The 18,875-nt window shown below is 35.9% G+C and overlaps 1 protein-coding gene across 1 annotated transcript in view; it reads left to right on the top strand.

The window, feature by feature from the left end:
• The first annotated feature begins 12,559 nt into the window (after positions 1-12,559).
• LOC105380823 (zinc finger protein 541) overlaps positions 12,560-18,875 on the top strand; it is a 168,931-nt gene continuing 162,615 nt past the window's right edge. Inside the window, exon 1 of the mRNA XM_048630388.1 lies at positions 12,560-13,615. The gene's annotated coding sequence lies outside the window, so the exon portion shown is untranslated. The remainder of the gene's footprint in view (positions 13,616-18,875) is intronic.

The following is an 18,875-nucleotide window of genomic DNA, read 5'->3' as shown; positions in this document are numbered from 1 at the left end:
TTAACTCAAACGTCAAACAGGCAATGAACGCGTTCAGAACTCACTGATCGTTGCTATCCAATATTAGAAATCAGTTTTAAATCTATCAAAATAAAATTGTTATACTTTTATTTTAATGTCAGCTGTACTGAAATGATATGAACAGATAAAAATAAAGTCCTTTCAAGCCAAAAAACACGGTTCGATTTGATTTTTTTTGAGGTTTTCTGACAGTTCATTAAAAAAAGATCCAAAAATCTCCGATAGATGGCGATAATGTGTTTTCTTTTCAGAAAGTAGGTAGGTACCGTTTTTAGGACTAGGCCTCAGGACTAGGCCTAAAACCCTTCCTTCATTAGAAGGAGACCAGTATAAATAATCTACTCTGTGAAGGAGACCCGTGCCCCAGCAGTTGGGACGAGATGGGTCGTGATGATGATGATGAATGCACACAACAACGAAGCAGCTGCACGAAAAGCGCGGGAACCATTGAAAAGACCAGGCGGGATTTTCGAAAAATTTATTAATAATATTCATTAAAACTACTGCAAATACGTAAATTACTATTAAAAACCAATAAAAAGTTTGTTGCATACATAATAAATTAAAAAATAGCAATGGGGAAGGTGAGAACAAGAAAAAAAAGGAAGAAGGATGATGAGGGTGATAAGTCCGACGTCGATACGACGTCCTCCGAATCAGAGGTCGAAGTTTTGGATATTTCAAAACCTTACTTAGTTACAGATTACAAGAGGCGTTACCCAGAGGATTCCGGAGCTGCAGAATTTGTAGTTTTCGTAGAGTCGTCTAATGCGGAGATGCCCATCGGAACCAGAGACCTTATGTCCATATTGAGTTGCATTAAACGATTCAATAAAGGGGTAAAATACTTAAGATCGATGAACAAATTTAAAATTGCAATTTATTTTGAAAAGGCCAGCCTTGCAAATGCCTTTCTGAATAACTCCACGTTTCTAAAGGATTATCAATTTAAGGCCAACATTCCAGCACAAAGCACAGAAATTACTGGTATTATTAAAAATGTGCCTACCAACCTGACTAACAAAAAAATCTTCACCATGCTGTCTAGTTACAAGAAGATCATATCTGTAAGGAGATTTACAAAGAGGACAAAGATTGACAACAATTTTATTCTACAGCCCCTGCAGACTGTAGCCATCACCTTCGCGACGTCAGTACTTCCAGACTACGTCGACTTGGACGGTTGGCGGCATGATATTACAGCGTATGTTCCTCCAGTCAAGCAATGTTTCCGGTGTCTCAGGTATGGCCATTTAGCAAAGTTTTGTAAGAACTCGGAACGCTGCTCCATCTGTAAAGAAGAGCACTCTTTCAAAGTATGCACAACACCTATTGAAAAGGCAAAATGCTTCCACTGCGATGGCAATCATGTCAGTATCTCAGCACAGTGTCCAATCAAACAAAAAAAAATCCAGGAAAACAGACAGAAAGTTAAGCCACCATCATTTGCTGACATATTCAATAATGAAAGTTTCCCCCCTCTAGGTCCAAAGAAGCCTCTTGATCTTCTGTCTTTATTGAAAAGTAATGACAAGGCACTAAACCTTTTAGTGCAAAGCATCATAAAAATGATAACATTAAATAAGACCCAAGATACCCCAATATCTTCTAAAAATGTGTTAGAAGTATTGAATGATATTTGCAACCCCAGTGAAACAAAAAATATTAGTTCCAATTCACAAACAAATTAAAGATTGTACAGTGGAATGCTCAAAGTTTGCTATGTAATCGACATATTTTTACAAAATTTTTGTATGATAATAATATTGATATAGCTTTAGTTTGCGAAACATGGCTTAAGCCTACACAACGCTTAAATATTAAAGGATACTCAATAGAACGCAATGATTGTGGTAATAAACATAATGGTGTTGCCATAGTCATTCGCAGTAGTATAAAATATAATAGATTAAATACATATTATGATGACTCACTCCAAAATATAACAATTAAAATAATATATAATAATAGCTCTCTCACCTTAGTTAGTATGTACATACCAACAAATTGCACGCCATCTTTTAAAAAAAATAAGTTAGTAAATTTAATTGATTCCTTACCTAAACCATGTTTTGTATCAGGCGATTTTAATGCTCATCACACCATTTGGGGCTGTCAATCCGTCAGTGCTCGTGGAAGAGATGTCCTGGACTCTATAAATGATTGCAATTTAGTTTTATTAAATGACACTTCACCAACCACAGTAGGAACAAATAACTGGAGACCAAATGGTTTAGATTTGACAATAGTTAGTCCTTCTATAGCTCTTAATTGTAACTGGACAGTTCATGATGATCCCCTGGGAAGTTATCATCTACCCACAATAACAGATATTCTATATAATACAGTTAGCGATCCATCTTTAAACAACTTTACTTCTCAAGATTACATAAAAGAAGTAAAAAGACCAAACTTACGTCTAATAAATTGGGGAAATTACTCAAAGCTAGCCAATAATTTAATTAAAGAATTTAATGTTAATTGTTCCGATCCTTTACAGTCGTACTATGACTTCTGTACCATTTTAAATAAAGTGGTAGATCTATCTATGTTTAGAACTAAATCCCATAATGTAAATAATAAGAGTAAGCCAGCAGGAAACCATCCTAAATATCGATATTCTCCTCTTCCATGGTGGAATGAAAAGTGCGCTAATGCTGTGCAAAAAAGTAAAGAAGCATTTATTGCATTCAAACAGGATCCTAGTGAATCAAATTATATTAATTTTAAAAAGTTTCAGGCTGAGAAAAAACTAATTATTAAGTTAGAGAGAACAGATAGTTGGAATAAATATTGTTCAGACTTAAATAGATCAACTCCTATTTCAAAGATCTGGCAATCTATGCGTAAATTTAATAAATCTTACAGTAAAAATACCAAACTTCATAACAATAGTGAATCATCTTGGATTAATAACTTCTTAAGAAAATATACACCTGATTTTGTCTCACAACCACTGCATTTAAATAATACCACAATTAACCCCACCAATAGTTACATCAATAATCCTTTCACTTTAGATGAATTAAAAGCAGCAATTAAATCACGTAGAGATACCACCTTTGGCTTAGATTGCATTTCATACAAAATGTTACAGAATATTAATACAGATAGTCTACACAAATTTTTACACATTTTAAATTTACTTTGGGATAAATCAATAATTCCTAAAGAATGGAAGCAAGATTGCTTGGTTCCAGTTCTTAAAGCAGAAAAAGACCCAAATGATGCAGATTCTTACCGACCAATAGCTTTAACATCCTGTTCAGGCAAACTCTTTGAGCAACTAATAAAACAGCGTCTTGAGTTTTATATTGAAAGTAATCATATCCTTCCAAGAAATCAATTTGGGTTTCGTCGTGGTCGATCAGCAAGAGAAAGTATAGGTCATCTCTTCCATGATATTAACACTGCCATTAACAGTAATAAACATCTTATATGTATCTTTTTTGATATTGTAGGCGCATTTAATAACATTAACCATTCAGTTTTATGTACAACTCTTTCTTCTTTGGGAATACCTGAAAAATGCGTAAGGTGGATTCATGAATTCATTAGTGGAAGGGAAGTTTACGTAAAAATTAGCTCTAATTCAATTTTTGGACCCAGATTATCTACCAAAGGCGTTTGTCAAGGTGGTATTTTGAGTCCTCTTTTGTATATACTTTATATCCATAGGCTAAATGAAATGTTAGGATCAGAAGTAAACAATTTACAGTTTGCTGATGATTTGGCTATTTATTGCAGTGGTGATAACATCTCAGACACAAGTAAAAAACTAAATTTAGCTTTAAAAAAACTTCATAGTTACTTTCAATATTTAAATCTAGAAGTTAGTCCTACTAAAAGTAAAATAGTTGTATTCTCAAAGAAAAAAGTTTCAACAGTTAAGATACAGTATAATAATAATTGATACCCATTCATCCATATGCAAAATTTCTGGGAGTAATATTTACTCATAACCTGTCTTGGTATAAATATGTCGATTGCATAGCAGAGCGAGCTCTACATTCTACAAATATTTTGAGATCTTTGGTTGGCACTCAGTGGGGTGCGATTCCAAGATTCTTTTATAATGCCACAAACTTATCTGTTCCGGTGAGAGCGAACTAAATTGGTCCATATAATCTATGTCAATATGAAATTCATTAGTACAGTAAGTAATGAGGTATGGACCAATTTAGTTCGCTCTCACCGGAACAGATAAGTTTGTGGCACTATAACTTTATATAAAGCCCTAGTTCGAAGTCACTTTGACTATAGTTTTTTCTGTTACTGCATTGATTCAAAATTAGTAAATAAACTTGAAAAGATTCAAAATATTAATTTAAGATTAATTTTGGGTGCCTTTAAATCAACTCCTATTAACTCAATGCAAATTGAGTGTAACTTGTGTCCATTAAATATCAGATTTAGTCATTTAAAATACAATTTTATTCTAAGATTGTTGTCTGAAACTGACAATCTTCTTCTTTCCAAACTATTGAAGTATAATTCTTATCATTTCCTATGTCATAACATCCATCAAATTTTAACATTTAAGAGTGAATATAATATTCACAATAGTACCACTTTACCCTGCTATGGGGGAACGTATGGAAGCAAATTTTGTAGCCTTAATATTGAAATAGATAGGACACTGACTGACAAATATGCTGTTTACAATAGATTGGATGAATACAGAGACTTTAAGCAAATTTATACAGATGGCTCTAAATGTAACGATAATGTCTCTATGGCATATTATGTTCCTGCTTATAAATTGGGTCATGGCTTAAGATTACCTTCTAATGCAAGCATATATACAGCAGAAGCTCAGGGCATTTATGCAGCCTTAGAATACATAGAAGCAACTAACCTTAATTTCAAGAAATGGTTGATCATTTCCGACAGCATGAGTGTATTAATGGCTTTATCAAATCCTTCTTATAGTAGTGGCACAAATTACATCATATACAACATCAGGCAGATTTATAGCAGGCTTTGGCTCAATCAAGACAGAGAAATCCGCTTTATTTGGACACCTTCACACATTGACGTTTCGGGTAATGACCTCGCTGATAAACTTGCCAGCTCCATAGTAAAAAATCCCAATATCCAACAAATACCTATTAAAAATATTAAGTTGCCAGGTTCAGACTGCAAAGTTTTAATCAAGAATATTATAAAAGACCAATGGATGACTCATTGGCATGAAACAATCCAAAGTAAAGGAAAATGGTATAGCTCTATCAACTCCGACATTACTCAACCCTGGTTCATCAAAGGAAAATTTATAAACAGAAACTTTTATTCAACTATTTGTCGTTTAAGACTTGGACATGGCAGATTCAATGAACACCTTTTTAGATTAAAAATGATACCTTCCCCAAATTGCACATACTGTAATAATGATATAATTCAATCCCTGGATCATATATTTTTTGATTGCTCTGCATTTAATCTACAAAGGATTATTCTTATTGACAATTTACTGGATTTATACAAAGAAGCCCTGGATGTCCCGCGCTCTATTCAGGATCTTCTCAAGAATACGGATACATTCTACCCCATTTATGAGTTTATTAAAAATACGATTGGAGTTATTTGAAAAAAATAACAAATACCGGAAAATACACAGTACCCTGATATAACGATACATAACGATAGACAAGGCTATAAGCCTCGACAATATAATACTGAAGACTTGGTTTCGACCTTATATTTACAAGAAAATTTGAAGATTACAACGAAAGACAAGGCCTTTGGCCTCGAACAAAATCACATAGAAGACAAAATTAAATAAGACCAGGCGGTATGGGATAATGCCCTTAGCCTTTTCCGTGAAAAGGAAAAAAAATAACCAAAAAAAAAAAAAAGCAGCTGCACTACCAAAGTCGACGTCCACGCCGGATGGCGACGAGAACACAAGTGTGACAACAACGTGAGTGGATGGTTCACCCTTATTTTACGTATAATAAAATGATAATTGGCCTTTGCCCAGCAGTAGGACACTGAATTGGCTTCTTAAAAAAAATAAAAGATAATATTCTATTCTATTCACCGAGTTCGAAGAACCTTCTCGCCAGTTCTCGCCGAGACTTCTCAGCGTGAGTCAAAAAACCAGTACCTAAGTAAAAATTATGCAGTGCTTTTAGTATGAAGATGAAGGTTTTACGATAAGATGAAGATTTTTGATAACCAAACATGTGCAGTTGGAAAAGAGATGGATCCAATAATAAATAAATGTGTTAGTCCCGACGAAGAAGAAGACGAAATTGAAGAAGACGATGCGAACAGTAATGCTCTTAGTGAAATCAACAGTCAGTAGACAAGACAGTCATGTTTCAGTTACAAGTAGCTACCTATGTACAACTTTGCGATTGAGCTTTGTGAATGATATGAAATTAATAAAGTAGGTACCTATGTACCTACCTAGTTGGTTACTATAAGTATATATTTTATATTGCATAAGTTAGGTACCTAAGTAGTTAGGTAGTTAGTTAGGTTAGGTATAGTACCTACTTTACTGTAATTATAATTATTTATCTAATAAAGATTTTTTCTATTTATGTTATGATGTTTGACCTCACTAGGCTATTGGTATGTCGTACTCGTACTCGTAGTTCGTACCCTTGGTGCAATAACCAATAAAAGCACAAATTTATATTAAAGGCACATTTTGACAAAAATGAGTTCTACTTACCTAATTAAGTATCTACCATTAGAATCTATTAAGTATACTTACATTAAATTAGTCATTAGGTACGGTCAGGTGCATAGAAACCTGACCCTCCTCTCATACTAACAATGCTTCTGAGGGGGGTCAGGTTTATCTGCCCCTTACTGTACCTACTAAAAGTAAACTAAAACCATAGCAAATGATAAAAAAGATGGCCTGTATACACTAAATATAAATCATGGGATGATTCAATATAATAACAATGGTATTTTCGCCGCATAAAAGTGAGTGCCAATATTTTTCCATGTCACTTGGCAAAGATTAGTGAATAAAAACATGTGTCAATTATAATCTGAAATGAAATGGTATATAAATATCTAAGTAGGTAGGTACCTACGTACCTACCAATGGATTAATAACAGCTATTACTCATGTACCTGTACATGTAGGTATTTATTTTAATATAATATGTATTTGTGTACGCTACTTTCTTATAAATCTATCATATCGCTGAAATATTTATAGGGTTCACAATACTGTGATGACTACTCGTAATTTCAAAAGGGAAAAAACTGCGAAGGGCCTACTGTGAGAATAACTAAACATACCTTCTGCATCTGAATTTCTGTGCAGAGTTGCTATATTCAACTGTACACACGGCAACGTTAAATGGTTGGCAGGGCACACTAACGTAGGTAGTGTATGTGTGTGTCGGCGACGTCGACGTAATTATTTAGTTCTGGGCAACCCACACACCGATATTGTAAGCATGTAGTTGTGCCAGTGACAATGATTCATTCATTCATTTGTTTTTATGATATGAAGCAAAATTTTGCAAGGCATTGTAATAGATTGAATGGCTCAGTTGGTATGTTACAAGCTTTACATTAATCGGAATGGTGGTTCAAATCCCACTGAACTTCCAATATTCCTTTTTTGTTTTTTTATAGATTTAATTTATTTTTTAAGATGGTTAATAATAGTATTGTAGTATATACGAATAAAAGCAACACAGAAAGTAAATGAAACAAGTTATTAAGTGTTAAAATTACCAAATTTATTCTTGCCGTAACATAAACATTAAGGATGTTACGTTTTTGTTGTTTTTCGTTTTAAAACATAGTTGTAGTTTATATTAATAAGGAAAATTTTCAATTAGCAGTTTTAAATCATAATTAACATCAGAAAAGGATGGACTGGCTGTTAAAACAGTAAAGTAAACTAAAGTAAATAGGCAAGTCATTAGTTAAGTATATGAATGAATCAACATGTTAATTAGCTAGAAATAAGATAAGTAACTTATTCTAACCTCAGTAACAATAACATCATTAACACATTGGCTTACCCATAATTGTAAATAATGATAAGTATTTAACAAAATAACTAAAATCTTATACAAATGGAAAAATAAAAATTACTGAGCTAACCTCAATAACTATAATTTTCACCACTTTTTCGCCATAATATCTTACGTCCATCCTTGTCTGACTTAAAGGACTTTTCATCACTAAATATCACCACATTGTTGCACCAATCAAAGTTTAAAATAGTCAGTCGCAAAACGCACTCTGTTTCGACGATGCTGATCGGTTTGAGCAATTTTCTTCGCCGGCCTCCGACACCGCAACCCAGCAGCACGCAAGTGAACCCGTATGGTTTGTTGGGATAGATTATGTGTTGTGGCCGTAGAACGGGTGCTGCAGAACGGATCAGCGCTATGTGCAGCTACGATTTCTCGATGGCGTGGTGATGCATCCGTATAGACGACTACTGTCTACATGTCCCGAATCTGCGTATCGGTGAACCCATAATTGAACAGTTCTCCTCTGCAAACAAAAAAAACAAATACTTAGCTTATACAAATACAAATATTTTAACAGTCAAATAAAATATTTGCAATTCTATGTTACTTACCGTTAAACGTCTTGCGATTTTACTCATTGTAATGTTTTGTTCATATAAATACGATTATCTCCGCCTTTTTGAACATGGTTAAGTGACTTTCCATAGTGACTGCGAAGAGTTATTATAATTAAATTGACAAATCACAAAGTGAATCACTTTGCAGACGCAGAGGTGAATTGTCACTAAAACTAAAAACAAATTTCGTTTATTCATATTGTATGAGGGTAGAATGGTTTTAATACTCAAATGAAGAACGAATCATATATTTTTGGCGAAGAGAAATAGTCTACAGCTATGCAGCTTGTAGTCATTTCTCAGTTTCAAATAGCAAATAAATTTAATAAAGATAAAATAAAATAAAAAAATAAAAAATAAAAATTGCAAAATTTGAATTAAATTAAATAAAAATAAAATAACCATACGTGGACTCGAACCCACGACCTATGTTTCATTAGTCTAACATTCTACCAATGAGCTACGAAGGGTATAGACACATGCAGTGAAATTTTGCTTCACATCAATTTATAACTAACTATTTCACTAACACTACCGGTTGATATTTTTATGTCACAGGCTCACAGCTGGTATACGGGCGTTTGCCTAAGCGCAAACTCGTTTTGTGCGGTTGTGTGTGTGTGGTTTGTTACTGGTGTGTTGACCGATTTCTGCGTTTATGCACACATAGACAACGTTAGTGTGCACACATACACTACGTTAGTGTGCCCTGCCAACCATTTGACGTTGCCGTGTGTACAAAGATTTCGCGCACTCATGATAACAACAGTTGCTTATGCGACTGTAGGTATGCGGTAGCTGATTTAGCCTAAGCCTTTTCTATAAATTTCTTTAAAAGTGAATTAAAGAAATTTATAGAAAAGCTTCCCTCTATCAAATTAAGTAAGTACCTATCTAGGTGCTGAAACTGAAAATACAATCAGCTAATAATTTAGTGAAGGTTATATTTTTTATAGGTTTAGTTACTAATCATTCTAGTCAGCTCATGAAAATTTTCAGGGCGGCAGCGGTGGTACTTTTCCATCGTGGTTAATATGAACCTGACTGTACGTGAATGAAGTAAGTAGTTCTAAAGTAATTTCCAGCTAAATTGGTCGAGTTCCGTCTCTATTTTATCCGGCAGTCAGCTGGCAGCCGTTTAGTGAAAGTTCCGGCGCCGGACCGGACTGCCCGGGTCCTGGATCCGGTGTGGCGGGAAATATAACTGCTGAGAGGCGCCATTTAGTAGCAGCTGGGCTTGTATCACGGTATTTCGCTCGTTTTGTGGTTATTCACGACCAGCCAAATATAGCGACGCCCTCCGCCACAGAGGACTACTTGTATCATCATCACCGAATGTTGCCAATCATCAATCCTTAAAGAAGCAGTGCAGCTAGAATTGGGCCCTGGTATGTCAAGGAAGCAAAAATATAGTTATGTATTTGATTAATATTATCTAGTATTTACGTGTCCCCACTGAAGTTGACACATATAACAAACATCTTCACTCCGAGGGGGGTTACGATCGAAAGTTGCGTAATTTGGTATCTATTTCAGTTGCAAAAGTTAGCCAGAGTTCAGAGTAATCAGATCTGAAAGGAATTCTCGTGTCTCTATCAAAGTGTCTCTCGAAATGTTCAAAGTTGTCAGGGCCGACGTAACTAATTCTTTAATTCGTTAAAAAATACTCGTACTCAAATCTAACGGTGAATTTAAAAAATGCTTTCACCATTATGAATAGCAATCATACAGGGTGTTGCAAATATGGTATACTAAACCGAAAGGAACTCATTTTCTGAACAACATTAATTATTTGATGACTGTTGAAAATTTACAAAATAAATTAACTTTTCCAGACAAAGTTTCTATAAGGACCCCAATTGTTTTTACGCGAATTTTCATAAGTTGTCTACAATGACCCATTAAGTAACCCCCTTTCGGCTTAGTGAGTATACCACTTTAGCAACATTTTTATAAGTATCTATCTATAGTACTAATATTTTATAGAGGAAAGATTTGTATTTTAAAAGCAAAGCTAGTATAAAATAAATGCAACGCGTAGCGTATTTGTATAGTAGTCTGCAAGAAATTACTCGTAGTAATAAGGCCGCCAATGTTGTAATTTATGTGTTTGTATGCAATTTACTATTAAGTATCTATCTTTATTTGATTTTATACCTGTACCGTTCAAAACACAATAAGCCCAGCCCTGTATAAATTGTTTACGGAATATTTCCCTTCTTCACTAATTTGGCTTTGTCGAGCCGAGATGAAGCAACCTACCTATAATATCGATCGGTTTGTTGAGATTGAATTGGAATGATTGGGGTAATTTTAGCGACATTTCTTTCCTGTTAAGTTAATTTGCGGTTTGCGGAGCTTTTTGCCTTAGGAAATATTGACGCCAAAGAAGTAACTGTGCTCTTTAAGGATATGAAATTCTATTTGTTGCATATGCCTATAAAATATATGAAGACAATCTTTGGTGCATATGCTCTAGGTATTACTCGTAGGTTGTGCAATTAGGTTGTGTAATAAGTATGTACTTAAGTGCTTAAAAAACGAATTATGTAACCTACATTGGTTACGAACCAACTGATTTCAGCAGATGAAAACGGCATAAAATTAGTGTACGACAATTAAATTTCAAACCATTTTTTTGAAAAATCCCGAGCCTCATAATTTTTACTGGTTACCGATATAATTTTGCTAAGAGCTTAAGGATCCTAAGTCAATTTTATTCTGAGAGGGAGCTTCATGATCTCCACGGATACTTGAATGTTTTAAATAAACTTGGCCTTAGACAAGGTTTTTAAAATATTTAGCGTGGGTACGATTATGAAGCTTTATTAATAAAAATTTTAGGTAAGCAATTAATAAAAAAATTAACCATGTTTTATCGGCTTGTTAATTTCGTTAAAAGTGCCTACATAATAAATAAAAGAACATCAATAGGCATTAAAAGAAGCTTTTAAGAGTTGTCTGAGTCGAGTTCTCAAACTATTGTGACTCGATAATTGAATAAGACAGGTTTGATTGTCTGCGATTATAGAGAAAGAAAGACTTTGCGGGGTCGCGAGCGACGTGCTCGACGACCGTCGAGGCTGAGGGGTTTTCATTAGCGCACTTTGAAAAGCTTACTTCTCTATATCTAATTAGATGACCTACCTATACGGGGTGCAACTGTGAAATACAATAAAACAATTACGTTAGTGGATCGCGGGCCACCCATTTGTCAATTGATTCTCGATATAATGGAGGCTACATGGTTACATTAGAGCGAGCTGTCAGATGTGGCGGGGGAGGCTGGCGCGGGGGTATCAAGCGTTGCGTGCAGGCGTCCCGCTCGCACCCGCGCAGCCTCCGCAGACTCCCTCTCCCTCCCGCACAAGGGGGTCACTCTCTCAAACAACGAACTAACGAAAGAGAATTAACACGCAATCGGCACGCTTAATACAACGAGATAGAGTCATGTTTTCCGCAGCTGCATCGTTTCAGAAAGTGACCCCCCAGTTTCAGTGAGAAAGTTGCGTGCTGTTCCATTACGACACGCGTTTGTGTGGCGCCTTGTTTATGTTGAGGTTGATGCCTCCTTAAATTGATTAGTTTCCTTTCCTGCGGATCCTTTTGATGTATGAGAGCTGAACGCTCTAAAACAGTTGTTTACTTGCACAGAGTGGCGTCAAGTTCTACCATTTTTAGTTAAACAATACAAATTAATGTTTCATTAAATATAGCATTTTATTTTATGATTCCTAATTGGCTGTAAAGTTTTTATAGAGGGCAGTATATTGCCAAACACTCAGAACATTAGAAGGCAATAAAACTTTTAGAATATAGGTAATCAAATCATCTAAGTCTATAAATACGATGTAGAGCACGCGTGCGCTAGATGGGCACGCACCTGTGAAAGCGCCTTTAGAGAGTTTTCTACTCGACACCAACACACGCGCACACCACCGCGCGTAAGCTCCGAAAGTTTCAGTGAACTGAACCTCCGCACATACCGTCGTCTCGCTCGCGCCTGCCAGCGTCTTGCTTCAACAGGTTTCGCTTTTCAGCGCTCGCAGCGTCCGCTGCGTACTCTTCGTAACTCAGCTGAAATACTACGAATTACACACATCGCATCCGTGTACTGAAAGCATAGTTTTTCAGGCTCCTTCCACACCGACTGACACTCAGCCGACATGCGCTGTCCAAATTCGAATAGCTTATCTCAGTTGGTAGGAGCGGAGCGGCAGATTCCGAGAGAGAGATAACTATTAATAAGCAGCATCGTCTGCGGCGGCGTGGACCGGCGGTGGGCGCGGGAAAGTCGCGAGCGCGCCGCGGGCCCCGCACGTGCGCCATGCCCCTCCACTCGCTCTGTGCACTCGGACATCACAAAACTACAAACAACAACTATTTACGCGACTTTTATGCAAACCTAAATCCTAAGAAATGAAACGGTGAATTGAAATGGAATTTCCCAAAAGTTTTCGAGACGCGGAAAGTTCGCGCGAAATGTAGAACGATGGGTGGTTTTAATGTTTACCTCTTCTGTGTTGTGAATAAAACATAATTTAAATGTAGTGAATAGTTATTTGAGAGTGACGAAAATGTAGGTGTTGAGGAGGAATGTGAGTGGAGGAACAGCCGTGGGGTAGCGGAGTGCGGAATTCTCCAAAGTGCCAACGATCTGTCCGTTCTTCTGGATAGACTGTACAGTAAAGGTTGTAACATACTCATAAGTTGTGATTAAGAGCTAAAAGATCTATTTATACGACGAAACCTTAAATTTAAATTCTTATATTTCTTGATGTTAATATAAAGTACCTGTCCCGGTGTTCCGCTGGGACTTTGTTTTCGCTCGCTGATGCTGAGAGGTTGTGAATATTTGCAATAAGACATTGACTAGTACAAGTAACTGTTGGTTGTGTCCGGTTATAAGTGTAGTGTATGTGCCGGCTGGCACCAAGACTCCTTGTGTCTACTTGTATATATGTGTGTTACTCGGACGGATCTCGACGAGTGACTCGGATACCATTTTATCAGGTACGTTACTTTATACTTTTATTTTTAATTAAGTTGTAAAAAACCTTACTTTGTAAGTTTTAGACTTTTGTCAATTAAAAATAACAAGTAAATAATAATATGTCCTTGTACGAGTACGTAGCTAATGATAATTCACTTTCTTATCCATCTACAATGTAAGCTAGTCGTGCATAGAATAGTTTTTAATTTACTTATATATAATGTGCTTAGGTATTTACGTATATCATATGGTTATTATTTATGTTTTGTGATTTAAGGAGGTATGTAGGTAACTCAACTGCGTGAAGAAATATATTAAATTAAAATTTAATACGTATTCATCGAGTATTCCACTATGTTTTAAGTATTCAAACTAACAGGGATCGTTAGTGCCAACATCGAAATGAAGACAGGTCCTTGACATTATAATACTAAAGACAAAATAGCGTGAACATAATATATTATAAATATTGTAAAGAAATAATAAAAGTTAGTAGGCATCGTTAGTAGCAGATGTCCGAATATTTCACGCTGACTTATGAGCTTTTGTTAGTCAAACGTTTACAGTAACAACTCACTAATAATCCTGTTCCGATAATAATCTATGAATTATTACGCAAATTAAATCTGTATTCAGTGGGTTGTCACTGGATTGTTGAAGTTATTGCGAGACACGTACGAGTAGTTATCACTCGGCAGAGTCGGTAGCCTCCACGGAGCGCGACTAATAAATGAGTTATATTTTGGCAAGCTGAACATGTTCATTTGCTGACACACACCTGATTCATACAATTTATTGCCTATATTTATATATCCACTAGACATTGTTAAAAGTATTATTAACCATTTCAAAGATAAAATATAATAAATCTTGTTAGAACAATAAAACTTCCATGATTTATGAAATTTCATTATCTAAAACGACAGCGTACGTCACGGCGCGCTCTGAAATTCTTCCGCTAGAGAACAACTGTTTGAAATATCAAAACAAAGGCCAGACATAAATTTAATGAGAATGGCTCTAATAAAAGCGGTATCCCGATTGGCTAATTTCGACATTCCTGCTATAAGAGATATTCTGTGTAAACTATTTGGTTCGACAAGTAGCGGTACGTTATTGAATTGTCTCTGAGCCAAATGAGCGGAGTGACGACTGCCAAGGCGCATTGTGGAGCGCCGAGCGCTCCTAGACTAGTCTCTACACACTATAGTACGATTATATAGCAGACTCGGTACATATTTATTATTTTAATTAACCTGAATAAATCTTCATTTCGGATAACAAGATCCACAAAACAGACAGAAAATAACAAAACAATTGAATAATTAACAAAAACATAAAAATATAACTCCAAAATAATAAAAACTAAATACGTAACACAATACTAAAAAATACAATACGGAAAATGATTTGGTGGATAGACAAAGATGGTAGATTTAAATAATAAAGATGTAAGTATCTACTGTTTTAAAATAAGTACCTACTATCTTAAATAAACAAATGTAAAAAGTCGCGGGTTTTTTCCTACCCTAATAAGAAAATCTTTGAAATTGTAACAGTTATAAGGAAATAATAATTCGAATGTCGATAAATCTACATCGGTGCGGCGGTAGGTACGTATTTCTTTCGCCACTTCTAATTTATCGCAATAAGCCTTTAGACGGATCCTCTCCTGTCAGATTTTTAATAGCAATACCAGGAAAATTACACAATAGAGCCATACAACTCAACGCAACTTTGCAAAAAAACACGTGCCAACACCAAAAAAAGTTTGTTAGGGTCACAATCACAAATTATAATATTATAAATGCGAACATTTATGAGTATGAGTGTGTGTGTATGTTTGTTACTTCTTCACGTCAAAACGGCTGAACCGAGTTTAATGAAATATGGTATGGAGCTAGCTGACACCCTGGATAGCACTGGATAGGCTACTTTTTATCGCGGCGTTCCCACGGGAAAACTTTTAAGGCGAAGCAAAGCTCGCGAGAACAGCTTGTTTGTAATATTTATCACTGAAGTGGAAACGTGTTCATTAAGAGCTACCAGTTAAAGAAAAAAAGATATGCCCCATTTCTAACCCGGTGCAAAGTTACCGTAGTTGGATACTATGCCCCCAGTACAGTAACAACAATAATAATTAGTCTGCCGGTGTTTCAGTGCGATGGTAAACAACAAAGTTGTTTGTGTCACGAACTCACGACCGTGGCTTGGCCCGTGACTACAAATCGCCTTGTATTGTATTGAGCGGTCTCTTGGCATGCCTGATGAACTGTTTCGTATTGGCATTTCCATTTCATACTGCATTCTATAGCTACAGCTTCATGAGTAGGTAAGTGAAGGAATTAATAATATTAACAGTGACTAAGTCTTTGTGAAATGGTTGTAGACTCATAATCTAGAGTTCCTGACAATCAACAAATACTTAGTTGTAAAATTTTACGTTGAATAAATGATCAATCTATGAATCTATCGAACAATACGAAGTCGTAAATATCCTAAATATTAACACTGCGGGTATACCTAAGGGGACGTTAATATAATGGCAAACATGGAATAACTAAGGTTGAGTCATTATTTTCCTGACCTGAACGATGATGGTGCCGACCTGTCTAGTTCAAGTTAGGCACAGAAGTTCTTGACCTTTGGTTGCCTAGGCGGTAAGTAGGTATAAATTTGCTTTGTGGCAATTAAAAACATAGGGCCTTAAACATAATTTAACAGAAGGCCGTCAGAAATACAATTTGGACACAAACTTTTATCTTTAAGGGAAGCAATTAGGAAAGGAAAGTCATTAATGTTTTTTTAATTCCTTTTAATATTTCCCTTCGTAGAATTATATTTTGTCTCTTCTTTTTTGGTGTGTCCGCATAAAATTCAGGATAGTCTAATAAATCACACTTGTTTTTATGTTCTAAAAATCATGCTCGAAATTGAAACTCTCCGAAATATGTTGTTGATTAACTGTAATCAATATGGGATTGTATGATATAATTATGCTAAACCCTAGATCAGCTCGATGGTGATATGGTGCGCAACCTATCACATGAGTACACATGTGCTACGAAAAGTCGGTGGCTCACTTGTGAGCCACCTTTGACTACCCTTTCGGGGATTACAGTCGTGAGTGCATATACATACATATACATACCAAGATCAGCTCTTGTGTTGGTCACCAACACGGCAAGAAGAAGATTTAGGGCCTGTTTCACAATGACTGGTTAGTAGTAGTAGTAGTAGTATTAGTAGTATAACTTTATTGTACATAAAACACTTAAATAACATTTAATACTTAAATTAATTAATGTTAATGGTTACCTGTGCGATAAAAAGACACGCTATCACTCTGTGTATTTATATATTCTAGATAAAAAAAAAAACACGCACTCACGCCTTGTACTAATGTACTCCCTTGCGGGGTAGGCAGAGGTGCATTGCTGCACCCACTTTTCGCCAGAGTGTTATGTTAGTCCCAATGTAATAGGGGGCGGGCCTATTGCCATTTTACGGGCACATCCAAGACCCGAGAACAAATATCTGTGTTTAAACAAATATTTGCCCCAGCCGGGAATCGAACCCGGGACCATCGGCTCAGTAGTCAGGGTCACTAACCACTACGCCATTCGGTCGTCTAGATTCTAGATAGTGAAAGCATATTTTATCCCACAAGTAGCCATTATCCAGACATTGTGAAACAGGCCCTCAATGTAACAGTCGTAATGGTTGTGGTGTCCGCGTGCACTCCTGCGGGCCGCGGCCGGCGCGTGCGCCGCAAAACAGAATAAAAGCGACGATTCATGTTTGTTAGATACTATGCGCGGTCTATTCCTATCCGAATTAAAATTTACAACGTGTTTGATTTTTACCCCAAGTAGGTAATTTAAAAAATAATAATTATGGTCTTTGAAATGCTGAGCTTAGTGTACTTATTCGTTTTTATTTTAATAAAAAACTAAATCAACTTAGGTTTTCCAAACAACGAAAAGGTTAAATACTCTTTAAAAGACAACTACTAAGATCCTTGATTTAGGTCAAATTAAAAGGAAAGAGTAAACAGAAATCAGAAGCGTCACAAGACTGCATGATCATTTCGGATGCGCCCGTCCCCAAGGCCGCCGTGACGGAAAGAATGCGTTGCGGACTCACACGGAGCCCGAAATAGACACACGCAGAATTCGTCTCGACGGCTGTCATAGCGCTTTCGTCTTCTGTTATAGATCTATTCTGTCCGACTACAGCACGTTTATTCTATGATGGAACGTTTCTTGTGTAACGTAATATGTTATTTGAAATATTGGGTATCCTAAATGGAATTGGACTGTCACCAGTTATTTTTAAAGTTTTGTTGCAATTTATGTAAGATTTCATAACAGAAATCGATTCTTTCCTGCAATCTAAGTTACTGACGTAGCACTTTCGTAGCGCCTTCGTAGCGCCTTCGTAGCACCTTTGTAGCACTTCCGTAGCGGTCGTAACTGCAAAGATTGTAACTTATGTAACTTAAAGATTTTGCTGATATATTTATTTTATTGTATCATATTGGAATAGTATTTATACGACACAATAAAAATCATTTTTTATTCCATAATAGGACTACAAAAAACCATTACCATAACGAGCCCAAACAAACACACCTTCTGAAAACGGCCGAACAATAACTCTAATCGCCATCTTTAAAAAGTTTAATAAACAAAAAGGTCGGCCTCCTTTCGAGCGAGGGATGCAAAGTGAAATAACAAAAAAAAAACAAAAAGCATCGCCATGGAGGCGCGAAGGGTGCGATAGCCGCTTCACGCCGGCACAAGTGCTTGCTCATTTTAATATTTGCAACCTCGGACAAACATTTAGAAGAAGAAAAAACACAATACCTTTTGTGAAACATTTTTACGCATGGACAAGGCCATTGCTGAAATAAACGTAAATCTGTGTTTATCAAAAGCTAAGTTTTTTAGTGTAGGATGGTAACTGGGGGTGGGTCTTTTATTGTGTAATAATCAGGCATAAATATATTCATATTAATAAAATAATTTTATCAATTAAGTTATGACAATTACTACAAAACATGAGTTTATTCAGTGTTACCTTATTTTTTCAGAGATCATGTTACCTCCTACCTAGTTAACTCTTTAGACAAAATGAATAGCGTTGTTTACTACCGCATAAACAAGAAAACACTTATGCTGGCAAATTAAGAACCTTCCTCAATACCTTTTCAGTTAACTCACTTGTGAATTCTAACATAATGAAGAACTCACACCACTTATAACTTTTGTATTTAAA

Source organism: Plutella xylostella, chromosome 25 (assembly GCF_932276165.1).
Source record: "Plutella xylostella chromosome 25, ilPluXylo3.1, whole genome shotgun sequence".
Classification (NCBI taxonomy): Eukaryota; Metazoa; Arthropoda; class Insecta; order Lepidoptera; family Plutellidae; genus Plutella; species Plutella xylostella.
Note: the sequence above shows the minus strand (reverse complement) of the source record. Positions and strands in the feature narration are given on the sequence as shown.